Below are 11,460 nucleotides of genomic sequence, written 5' to 3' on the forward strand. Positions count from 1 at the left end.
AATACTGAATTCCTAATTGTTCCCTTTTTGCTCCCTGCTTATCACCTGTGAATTAAGAAGCTTAATTTGTGTTAAACTGGATGGGCAATTGAATGTCTGCTTGGGATGTGAATGTGACTCAGAGTGCTGAGCAATTCAGAGTCAGAAGGAAGTTTGGAAGGCTGAAAGAATCTTATTTTAAAGAATAAAATAAGATTTTACTACATCATACTGTATCTAGATCTGAACCAAATATGCCCTCAACTCTCCTTGTTGTTGCCCTCTGCCATTACCAAATGCACTCGCCTTTCTCTCTTCTGAGATATACTTCCCCTTTCCTTTCTAAGGGTGAATTGGTGTGACCAGAGATATTGCATTGCAACCTCAGATATGGAAGAAAATATTTAACTACTTATGGTCATTTTCTGTACATGAACTGAAGAATAGGAATGGGACATTTTTTTTCCTCTTTGGGCAGCAAAATATCTTGGGCTGGTGTTGAGGAGATTAAAAGCAAAGAAAACTTTTGCTTTTACACTGGACAAGTAGCCTGTGAATAAATATTCTGTCTCTTTTGTATCTTCTTCCATATTGGTGACTCATAGCTTTACCTATTTAAATCCACTGTACAGCTAATCCATTCTTTTCCTTGTAATATTTTTTTCTGCATAAGAAAAGATTGAAAGGAGTGAAAGAAAAACACAAGGAGGTTATCGGTGAAAGAGGAAAATTTCTTATTTCCTACTACCCATAAAATTATGTGAATGAGTAAAATGATTTCACAGTAAAAACCTTGATAGAAAGCATCTCTAATCATGTTATCTGGGTACCCTAAATAGAACTAGAATGAGATATTTTTTATAAATTATTAACTAGTTAAAAATAAAGCAAAAACTAGTGAATAAGGATAATTGAGCAATTTGCTTAATGAAAAAAATTAAAAACTGGAGTCCATCAAAGAGCTGTTTTGGGACCAAAGCTTTTTAACTTGTTAATGAATTATCTTGAACTGAAGATAATGAAAATGCAAAAAGGGATTGAAAAGAAAACTGTCAACATTGTAATGTTTTTATACAAATACTAGCTGTACCCGGCCACGTGTTGCTGTGGCTCAGTCTGGTTAAATGGAAAAGAAAGAATAGAGAAAGCGCACGTTTGTAATATGTTTAATTTCATAATACTTGTGGGTATACAATATTTTTTGTTGTTCCATTGTCTGTGCAGATATGGTTTGCCGGCTCTGATTTGCCGACTCTAGAACACGCAACATAATTGTCCAAGCATGTTTTTACCTGTCACAGGTGTGACATCTATATAATAGTAGGTATATAAAAACACGCGCGTATTCGAATGCAACGTTGTGTCAAAATTTCAAAGCAATCGGTGAAGAACTTTCGGAGATTTAAGATTTTGAACAAACGAACATTTACATTTTTATTTATATAGATATATGTGTTCAATTCTAGTTATTTCAAAAATGATACAACAGAACCGGAAAAAGTTTGGGAAAAAAGGCAACAGAGTAGGGACATAATCAAGCTGTACAAAGTTATGCATAGCATATAGAAAGTGTTTCTATCCCTCTCTCATAATATTGAGACCAGGAGTCATCCAATGATTGGAAGGAGATTTAGAATACAGCCAATCACTCCCTTTCCACTGCCTAAATAATGCTGCCTGTGGAATTCATTACTACAGAATCTAGTGATGACCACTGACTTGGATGTCTTGAAAGGGCATTGGAAAAATTAATGAAGGACAGGTGTATTAATTTTACCTACAGGCTGGGAAAAACTACCACCAAATTCCAGCTGCAGGGAAACAGGAGTGGAGAAGTATAACTCCCTCCTGCTTATGTTGGCTCCCAAAGCTACTATTTAACATGTGAAAAACACAGGGTTAACACTTGGCCTGATCCAGCAGAGGTATTCCTATGATACGCAAAATAGCTGCCTGTGTTGCTTTTTATATACTCTTCTTGGAGCCAGCTTTTCTCAGCCAAAGTTACTTCACAAGGCTATTGCTAGAGGATGGAACACTAGTTAAAAATTGGATATAAATTTAAAGAAATCTAATAATGACTCAATCAATCAGTAAAGGTATGGGGCAGGTTGAATGAAAATGTTATACAGGCTTTAGTGAATTATGTTTAATTGTAATTAAACTTCTTTATTAAAAAATCCTTTTTAAGAATTCTTAATTGAATTCTAGCCTTGATTTAGCATTGTCAAAAGCAGCAAAATCCAGGATATTAATTTTATTAATTAGAAGTAATAGTAATTCTATTACTTCTAGAAGTAATATTTCTAATTACATTCCTGCCAAGTATGTTCAGGTTAACACTCTGTAGTGTTTTAACTAGAATTTTGTAAGCTGTTCAAGGTAACAAAAAGTAACATTTTTAACAAAAATGAATGTGTAAAACATAGAAAGCCAGTGATATTAGAATTTAATTTTTAATTAATTACACATATTTCTGCTAAAAATTAGTTCAACTGAGTTAATCACATTAATTGCAGCTGCAGTATAAACCTATTGCATGTCAAACTTTCTTATCAAACAGTGTATGCAGAAAATGGCCACCTCAGAGTCTCATCTTCCTGTGCCGCATAAGATGCATTTAGTATGAATAAAAGTGACAATAGAGTCACCCACTCTGATTTCTCAAATTCAAAGAGTTCTTGCATGCAAATGAACATGAACAGAAATTCCAATCAGAACTTTTTATCCAGTGAATTCCCTGCACTCACCAAGATTTTCTTCTGAATAAAAACATAGGGAACCAAGCTATTCTTGCCATTAAAACCTAATTTAATTTACCTGAAATAATCCTATAAACTGAATGGAATTTATTACTCTGAAATCATTGGTTATAGGGATTGCTACCTAAATTTATACAGCAGATTTCCTCTTTTGCTATTTGAAATTTCTGTTATGAAGAGATTTAGCATATACTGATTTTCTTTCTTCGTCCATTCAAGAAAATGGCTGCTGCTTTTTGAGTTCCTATACCAACCTTGGACTTTGATTTATGCCTTTTTTTCTTGGACATTTAAAGTCTGTATTTAGTACTAAATATCTAATTGTGGTTAGTGATTAGCATGGCCTTCTTTACTGGTAGCCCTTTAGTTACAACCGGTCACATAGCAACTGTTCAAAGATACAACAGACCTCCCCACAAGGGTACTTATGATTCATTCCTGAAGTTACGTCCACTACAGCACTCCTGCGTTTGTTCACACTTACAACCTACTGCAAAGATGCTGTGTGTATCCTTTGCCTATTTCCCTTCCATCCTGCCCCACTGGATCCCCACAGGTGCTGGTCCTGCTTTGTCACCCCTCCGTGTTCCACATGCTTCTCCCCAACCTCTTGCCACCGATTGCTCACTTACCTTTCAAAGCTCAGGAGATTGGGGTAGGGAAGGAAGACAGGCTGCTCCATTGCTGGGCCACATGGCAGAATCCCACAAATAGACATCTTTGAGCAAATAATAATGCTTGTGAAGCTCTCAGTTCACCTTTCCTCACTAAACAATAGCCTTAGTTCCCCCAGCGTTAGCAAAACCCTCACTGTACTAGCACTGATTATGTTACTTAGTTTGGGTAATGAAGTATCCGCAAGAAAAGAAACAAGTTCAGAGTGCCAAGGGCTCATCAAAGAGAAGCATATTAATAATAATAATAATAATAATAATAATAATAATAATAGTAAAGTTGGAAGGGACCTTGAAGGTCATCTAGTCCAACCCCCTGCTCAGGCAGGAAACCCTATACCATTTCGGACAAATGGCTGTCCAGTCTCTTCTTAAAAACTTCCAGTGTTGGAGCATTCACCGCTTCTGGAGGCAGGTTGTTCCACTGGTTAATNTCTCACTGTCAGGAAGTTTCTCCTTAGTTCTAGATTGCTTCTCTCCTTGATTAGTTTCCACCCGTTGCTTCTTGTCCTGCCTTCAGGCGCTTTGGAGAATAGCTTGACTCCCTCTTCTTTATGGCAACCCCTGAGATATTGGAACACTGCTATCATGTCCCCCCTCGTCCTTCTCTTCATTAAACTAGACATACCCAATACTAACTCAATTCTGCTTTTGTGATAAAAATGTAATTGATCTTTGGAGGTCTCTGAAGTCTTTGTCCAGTTTTGCAATGAAGAGCACTTGCAAATAAACTAATGAGAAACCAAGATAATGGTTTGTGCCACCATGAGTATATGAAATGGAACAAACTAAATTTCTAAATTTTAAACATAACATAGCAAATTTTGGGTAACCACATACCGTCTACCAGGAGACAATATTTAGATTATGTTGGCTAAATGACTAACAGCTGATCATAATTTAACTCCCATGTAGTATTGTGTGCTTTGTCATAAACAATCCAATAATGTATTAATATCATAATATTGTTTGATAAAGTTTGATATTTGACTGGGTTTTGGCTATAAAAATAATAAAGAACTACATTGTTTTGCTGCCAGTTTTTTGGATAAGGTGCTGCTGTATGAAAGAGCACAAAGTATTTGATGACTGAATTTATTTTCTTTTATTAGATTTTTGGTAATTTTATAAAATTCTAGTCATCTGCTATTATTTTTTCTTCATATTTCAATATCTGTATTATTATTTTTGGGGTTTTATGAACTGATTCATAATTTCCTTTCTCTTCATTTGAATCTTTGTGTTTTATATTTGATTTGTACAAAATACTGGTCAATAACCAAAATAAGGGACTTTTTTTTTCTTTATCAAGGCATGGTTAAGATTAAATGAAAGGAAAGAAATAAAGAACAATTTTGATGGAAATAAAGAACGGTTTTGGAAATGGAGGTAAACAAGAACCTTCGGCAGAATGAAGGGTATTAAGAATAAAAGTGATGATTTGGGGGGAATGAAACTGGAACAAGAGACTAGTAGGAGTATTTTAAAGATTAGTATAGGAATGATACCAATATGTCCAAGAGTAGATTAAAATAAATTCCATCATGTCAATGTCCATGAAAAAGAAGTCCTAAATGCTGAATCTAGGAAAAAAGATCTGCACATGTACTGTAAGTAGTGCAAAAATGGAGAAATGTTTGTGGATATGGTTTGCTTATAGTATAGCAACTTGGACATATATAAAATGTCAGTGTCTGTGCTTGGTAATTGGAAGAATACCACGTCCACATTTATTCCATTTGCAAAGTGAAAGTTAATAGCAATGTATGATAAAAAATAGAAGTAATTAATTTGTTAAATACACCTGAGCAAATACTGACAGTGAATATTAGATTGTTTGATATAGCAAGCATTATCAATCTTAAAAAAAGTACCAAAAGACTAAGATAATTGTGTTTGTCAGAAAAAGTAAATGATTATATATTATACTAAGGCAGTCTGGTGTAATGATCACACCAGGAGACTACAAACTAGGAGACTATGTATTCTAGTTGTGCCATAGGCATGAGAGCTGGCTGTCAACACTGCAACGAATTTGGCTGAAGCCATTTTCACTTCGTTTTCGGTTGCCACAGTATTAGGAGGGGGGATGGGTACTTTTAAGTTTAGACAAAACAATAAATTGTCCTGTGGGAACCAAGGTCATTGCTGCTGGGGTTTTGGCTGGCTGAGGCTTCCATTAGAAAGCCCGCTAAAGTAGTTTATTGGGGAATGTGATTAATGACATATTACTGGGGTGGGAAGTTCAACTTTGTAACATTGTAACCTTTAGGAGGAAACTTCTGTCTTGGTTTCACTTTTGATCGTGCCTATACTTTGTAGCCAATAAATATGTTCTTTAAGGAAACCTCTTGCCTTGGAATTCTGTTTTTACTAGTCTCATCTATCGGAACCATGACACTGGCTGGGAGACTTTGGGCCAGTCACACTCAGCTCAACTCACCTTATATAGTTATTGTTATGGGGAAAATAGGAGGGAGGAGTATTAGGTATGTTTGCTGCCTTAAGTTACTAATGAAGTAATAAAGGCAGAATAAAAATAAATGGAAAAAAACAAGAGCAAGTAGATGTGTATTTTTAGTATGTTAATTGTGGAAAACAAGTGAAGAAATTGGAAGATATGCAAATTCTGGAAGCACAGTGGTGAATAGCATGTAATTTGTGAAAAAGAATGCATCTTTGTCAAAGGATGTGAAAATAATTATGTGTAAGAGTGCATTTCTGTCTGTATCCTGCATACATATTGAGAATGTCAAGAGAAATGAAGAAGTTGAAGATAGTGAGAAAGATTAGTAGAGTGTCTTGGCGATTCAAGAAAGATGTAATCAAAAATGGATACTGAATAAATGTGAAGGCAAAAGATAGGACTAGTTGTTGAAGTGGTTTGCACATATAGGGAATGAAAATTGGGATGCAAATATTTGACAAGAGAATGAATGGGGAAGACATTGTCAGATGTTGTTCATGAACTCAAGAGGTGAGAACAAAAACATTACATAGGAAATAATACATGGATAGAGTAGAAGGATTTGTAAGGGTAGAAAGATATGAAAAGGCACGATGAATGGAGTTGTTATAAACAAAGTTGGTATCCGTTTTTCCTTACTGCTTCCCTTCCATTTCTATTACTTTCTGTTTCATATTTTCTGCATTTTGTATTTCATGGCTTAATCTTAACAGGAGACTGGGGAGTATGTACATACTGTACATAGAATAAAATTGAAAGTTATTAGGATTCAAAAGTACACACAGAGTGAGAATATTTTCAAATAGTTCTACAGAGGAGTTTTGTGTTTTATGTTTTGAATGATAAAGCTGATAATTTTATGCTGTAAATGTAAATAAATGTTTAGAAAAATAACCCAGAGTTGCACATAAAATAACTTTTAATCAAGGTCAGTTTCGCTATGAATTGCAAAATGAAACTTTAAAAAACGTTCTGTATTGTTACTGTAAACTTAAAGAAAATGTAGGTGGGAATCATCTTTCCAAAGTTATCGTTTAATCTTATGTGAAAGCACTATATTAGTAGAAACCCCCTTTCGTCTTTGGCAGACTCCTTATCTTGTATTATGGTTCTTTCCCTGGAGCATCTGGTTATTATTGCACATGTGTTCTCAAGCACAATCTTCTCCATATTTTCATCTCTACTTATCTAATTTAGAAAAAGGTGGAATAAACAACATCACCACCAGATGGATTTGTAACTGGCTGACAAACCGTACTCAATGAATAGTCCTCAATGGGTACTACATCCACATGGGGAGAAATAAGCAGTGGGGTACCACAAGGCTCCATCTTAGGCCCAGTACTCTTCAATATCTTCATCAATGACCTAGATAAGGGAATAGAAGGGCAACTCATCAAATTTGCAGATGACACTAAACTGGCAGGAATAGCCAACACCCCTGAAGACAAGCTCAAGATTCAAAAAGATCTTGACAAACTGGAACAATGGGCCCTATCCAACAAAATGAGTTTTAATGTGGAGAAAAGCAAAGTTTTACATTTAGGCAGGGAAGTTCAAAGATGTACGTACAGATTAGGTGAAACCTGGCTCAAAAACAGTAACTGTGAGAGGGAGCTTGGGGTCCTAGTGGACGATAACTTGACTATGAGCCAGCAATGTGCAGCAGCAGGCAAAAAAACCAATACAATCCTGGGTTGTATAAACAGAGACATAGAATCCAGATGACGTGAAGTATTAGTACCGCTTTATAAAACCCTAGTGAAACCACACCTGGAATACTGCAACCAATTTTGGTCACCATACTACAAAAAAGATGTTGAGACCTTGGAAAAAGTTCAGAGAAGAGCAACTAAGATGATCCAAGGCCTGTAGACTAAAACATATGAAAAACATCTGCAGGACTTGGGCTTGGCTAGTCTAAAGAAAAGAAGAAATAGGAGTGACATGATAGCAGCATTGTATTTGAGAGGCTGCCACAAAGAAGAGGGGGTCAAATTATTCTCCAAAGCACCAGAGGGCAGGACAAGAAACAATGGTTGGAAACTGATCAAAGAGAGAAGCAACCTGGAATTAAGGAGAAAGTTCCTAACAGTGAAGACAATTAACCAGTGGAACAGTTTGCCTTCAGAAATCATGGGCACTCCATCACTGGAGATTTTTAAGAAGAGACTGGACAGTCATTTGTCTGAGATGGTATAGGTTCTCCTGCTTGAGCAGGGGGCTGGACTAGAAGACCTCCAAGGTCCCTTCCAACTCTATTCTGTTCTAATTTCCAGTCTGCCCCAGATGTGTCTAATTTCTGGCATCATAGATCATGATTTTTGTTCTTTGATGGCCATTTCAAGAAGAAAAAATCTGTGTTTGCCTTAATAATAGATTAGAAACAAAATAGTAGTATACAACATAATACAAAGTTAAAATAATTTAGTCTGGGTTAAACATACATATACATAGACAGCCAAAAGAATTATGAACACGTTGGACATTATGAATACAGCACACAGATCACCTTTGATGGAATAAATGATTCATCCAATCTTAGTGCTGAGAGTTTGCTTTCGGCACGATAAGTACAGTCAGAATTTATTATACTATTTGGAAATCAAAACCACATTAACTGAATCACCAAATTGCAGATCACATCTATTTTTTATATCACTATTGCATTATTATTGCCCCGTATTTGGTTATGCTGCCAAATTAATTTCTTTTAATATTAATATCTTCAGAGCTATTTGAAAATTCTGAACTTCTGAATTGTCAAGATTTATGAATGGGTTACTAAATATCAGTTATCTGGTGGAATAGCATTCTTTTTGATTTGTCAATAGAAGAGCTGTTATGAAGAATCAGTTTCTTGGGCATACGGGTCTGTTATGTTAACAGACAAATTTAGGAACATAACAGCATGTTTGAAATGCAGAAAAAATATTAAAATCACCCTTTGATGTTTGCCATTATATATTAATTTTGATAATCTGTAAAAAGATTAACAGATATTTGTAGAAATGAAGATCTTGTATAGCAAATGTATTGAATTATATTAACATCTAACATTAAAAAACCTTTCAGAAATGTAAATATGCCTCCTACAAAGATGTTCAATTTTTTTTAACCAAGTTGAAAGAGAATAGATAAAAAATTCAAATCCTGTAATAATTTTGCATATACACACTTTCCATATGAAGTGGTATGCAAGCTAAGTCCCAGAAGTGGCTTAAACCAAATTGAGAGAACTAAGCAAAATTTGACATCAAATATAGCAAGTGAAATGTAGATATAAGTGGTCAGAACAGTGGGATTCTTTAAAATTCTTTTCATATTGAAACATTGTACTATCTTATCCATTTATAGTTACTACAGTAGGTTTTCACTGTTAAGCAAGAACAGAAATCAAGGAAAGCAGTTCTTTAGTTCATAGTAAGATCACAGTAAGACAATGCATTGGCAATCCTTCGCAAACTAAGTTTTGCTGCTCAACAATCTGCTAATAGGGTGAAAGGACACAATGAAAAAATAGTCAAAGGATACATGCTAAATTCAGTTTTTGAATCTTTCAGTGAAAGTTGTTTTCCACTGTTTGGCAGATAATTGCTTACCTCCGTTTTTTGGTGTTGAAATTTTTCTTTAGGAATTTTCTTCTAATAGAAAAAGCAGTCTGAGGGGGATTGGACAGGAAATTTGTAAGAAAAAAAGTGAAAGACTCTCTGCCATGGGGTTTAATAACAGCCCTTCTCCTGCCAGTTTAAAATACAAAATATAAATACAAAAACTAATCAGTTGGGAGACTTCTAGTCTTTTTTCTCACCTACAGCATCTGGTACAGTTTGACTATTAAACGGGCAAGTAAGCACTTGAATAACCAAGTGCCAACATATTTTCCTTAAAACTGACTCCACAATTGTCAAAGATTTACTATATTTTTGAAAACAAAGCTAAAATAGATCTACAAGGACTATTCAGACATATAAAGCAGTTTGGGAAATCTTTTATAACTAATGGTAGAGAAAACACAACACTTATTTCAGGTTGCCACATGGATAATGCTGCTAGGGAAGAAAATCATATTGATTATCAGCATTACAGAAATATGAGAAATGTTGCAGTTCTTAATTTAATATCCTTTAATTACACAACAGCTAACGAGATCTTGAATGAAGCAGCACTATGCTATAGATGCATCAGGAGAAAAAATCTGATTGGTTTTTATAATTTATATAAGGAACTTTTGGGCTTCTAATATATCTTAAGAGCCAGTTTGGGTGAACAGGTAGTCCTTAGCTAATGACCACTTTGTTCAGACTGTTCAAAAGACCATGACAGCGATGAACATGTAGTATTTACAATCAGCAGTCATGTGATCAGATTTGTGACTCTTTGTGTTCAGAAGTCAAGATCATGTGGGGTCTTTGCTTAATGATGGCAACTACCATTGCTAAGTAGTGTGGTCTTGTACATTGTGTTTAGCAATAAAAATTCTGGTTCCAATTGCTGCTGTTGAGAAGACTACCAAAAGCGGTTAAACTACCAGGCTAGAAACCAGGAAACCATTAAGTTTTAGTCCCACCTTAGGCATAAAAGCCAACTGGGTGACTTTGGGTTGGTCACTTAGGCTCAGTTTTCAGAAATAGGCAACGGCAAACCACTTCATAGATTCATGGAATCATAGGGCTGGAAGGAACCTTGGAGGTCTTTTAATCCAATACCCAGCTTAAGGCAAGAGTCCTTATACTATCCCAGACAAATGGTTCTCCAATCTTTTCTTGAAAACCTCTAGTGATGGTTGTACCCACAACTCCGGAAGGCAAGTGTTCCACTGATTGCTGTCATTGTCAGGCAATTCCTCCTTAGTTCTAAGGCATATCTCCCTCTACCAAGCTTTCACCCCATTGCTTCTTGTTCTTCCCCCAGGTGCTATGGGAAATAAATTGACCTCCCTTCCTTGAAACAGCACTTCAAGTGTAGGAAGACAAATAACACATCACCCCTAAGCCCTCACTAGGCTAAACATACTAGTTCCCTTTGCTGTTCATCATATGATTTAGACTCCAAACCCCTTACCATCTTTGTTGCTCTTTTCTGCAATTTTTCTAGGGCCTCAGCATCTATTTTGTATCATGGTGACTAGAACTGGACACAGTGGTTCAAGTGTGGCCTCATTAGTGCAGTATAGAGTGGTACCACTTCCTGTGATCTTGATGCTATCCCTTTGTTGATGCAGGATAGGACTGCATTGGCTTTTTAGCAGCTGCAGCAACTGCTGGCTCAAACCCAAGTGGTCATCAACTAGGACATCAAGATCCCTCACAGTTACTGCTGTTGAGCCAGGCACCACCTATTCTATACCTCTGCATTTGATTTTTCTTTTTCTTTTTTTTTTTTTAATTAAACTTTTTATTTATAAAACAATTAAAAAACAAACAAACAAACATTGGATTTGACGTGACATTCCAGTATATACATTCTTATCAGATTATATCATATTTAACAATCAATTCATTATCTCTACATATACATTAAATTTTATATACATTATCTATTCTAAAATAACATACATTTCTATCTTATCATTCGT

Source organism: Protobothrops mucrosquamatus, unplaced genomic scaffold (genome assembly GCF_001527695.2).
Source record: "Protobothrops mucrosquamatus isolate PMUCROS unplaced genomic scaffold, P.Mucros_1.0 scaffold_50, whole genome shotgun sequence".
Lineage (NCBI taxonomy): Eukaryota > Metazoa > Chordata > Lepidosauria > Squamata > Viperidae > Protobothrops > Protobothrops mucrosquamatus.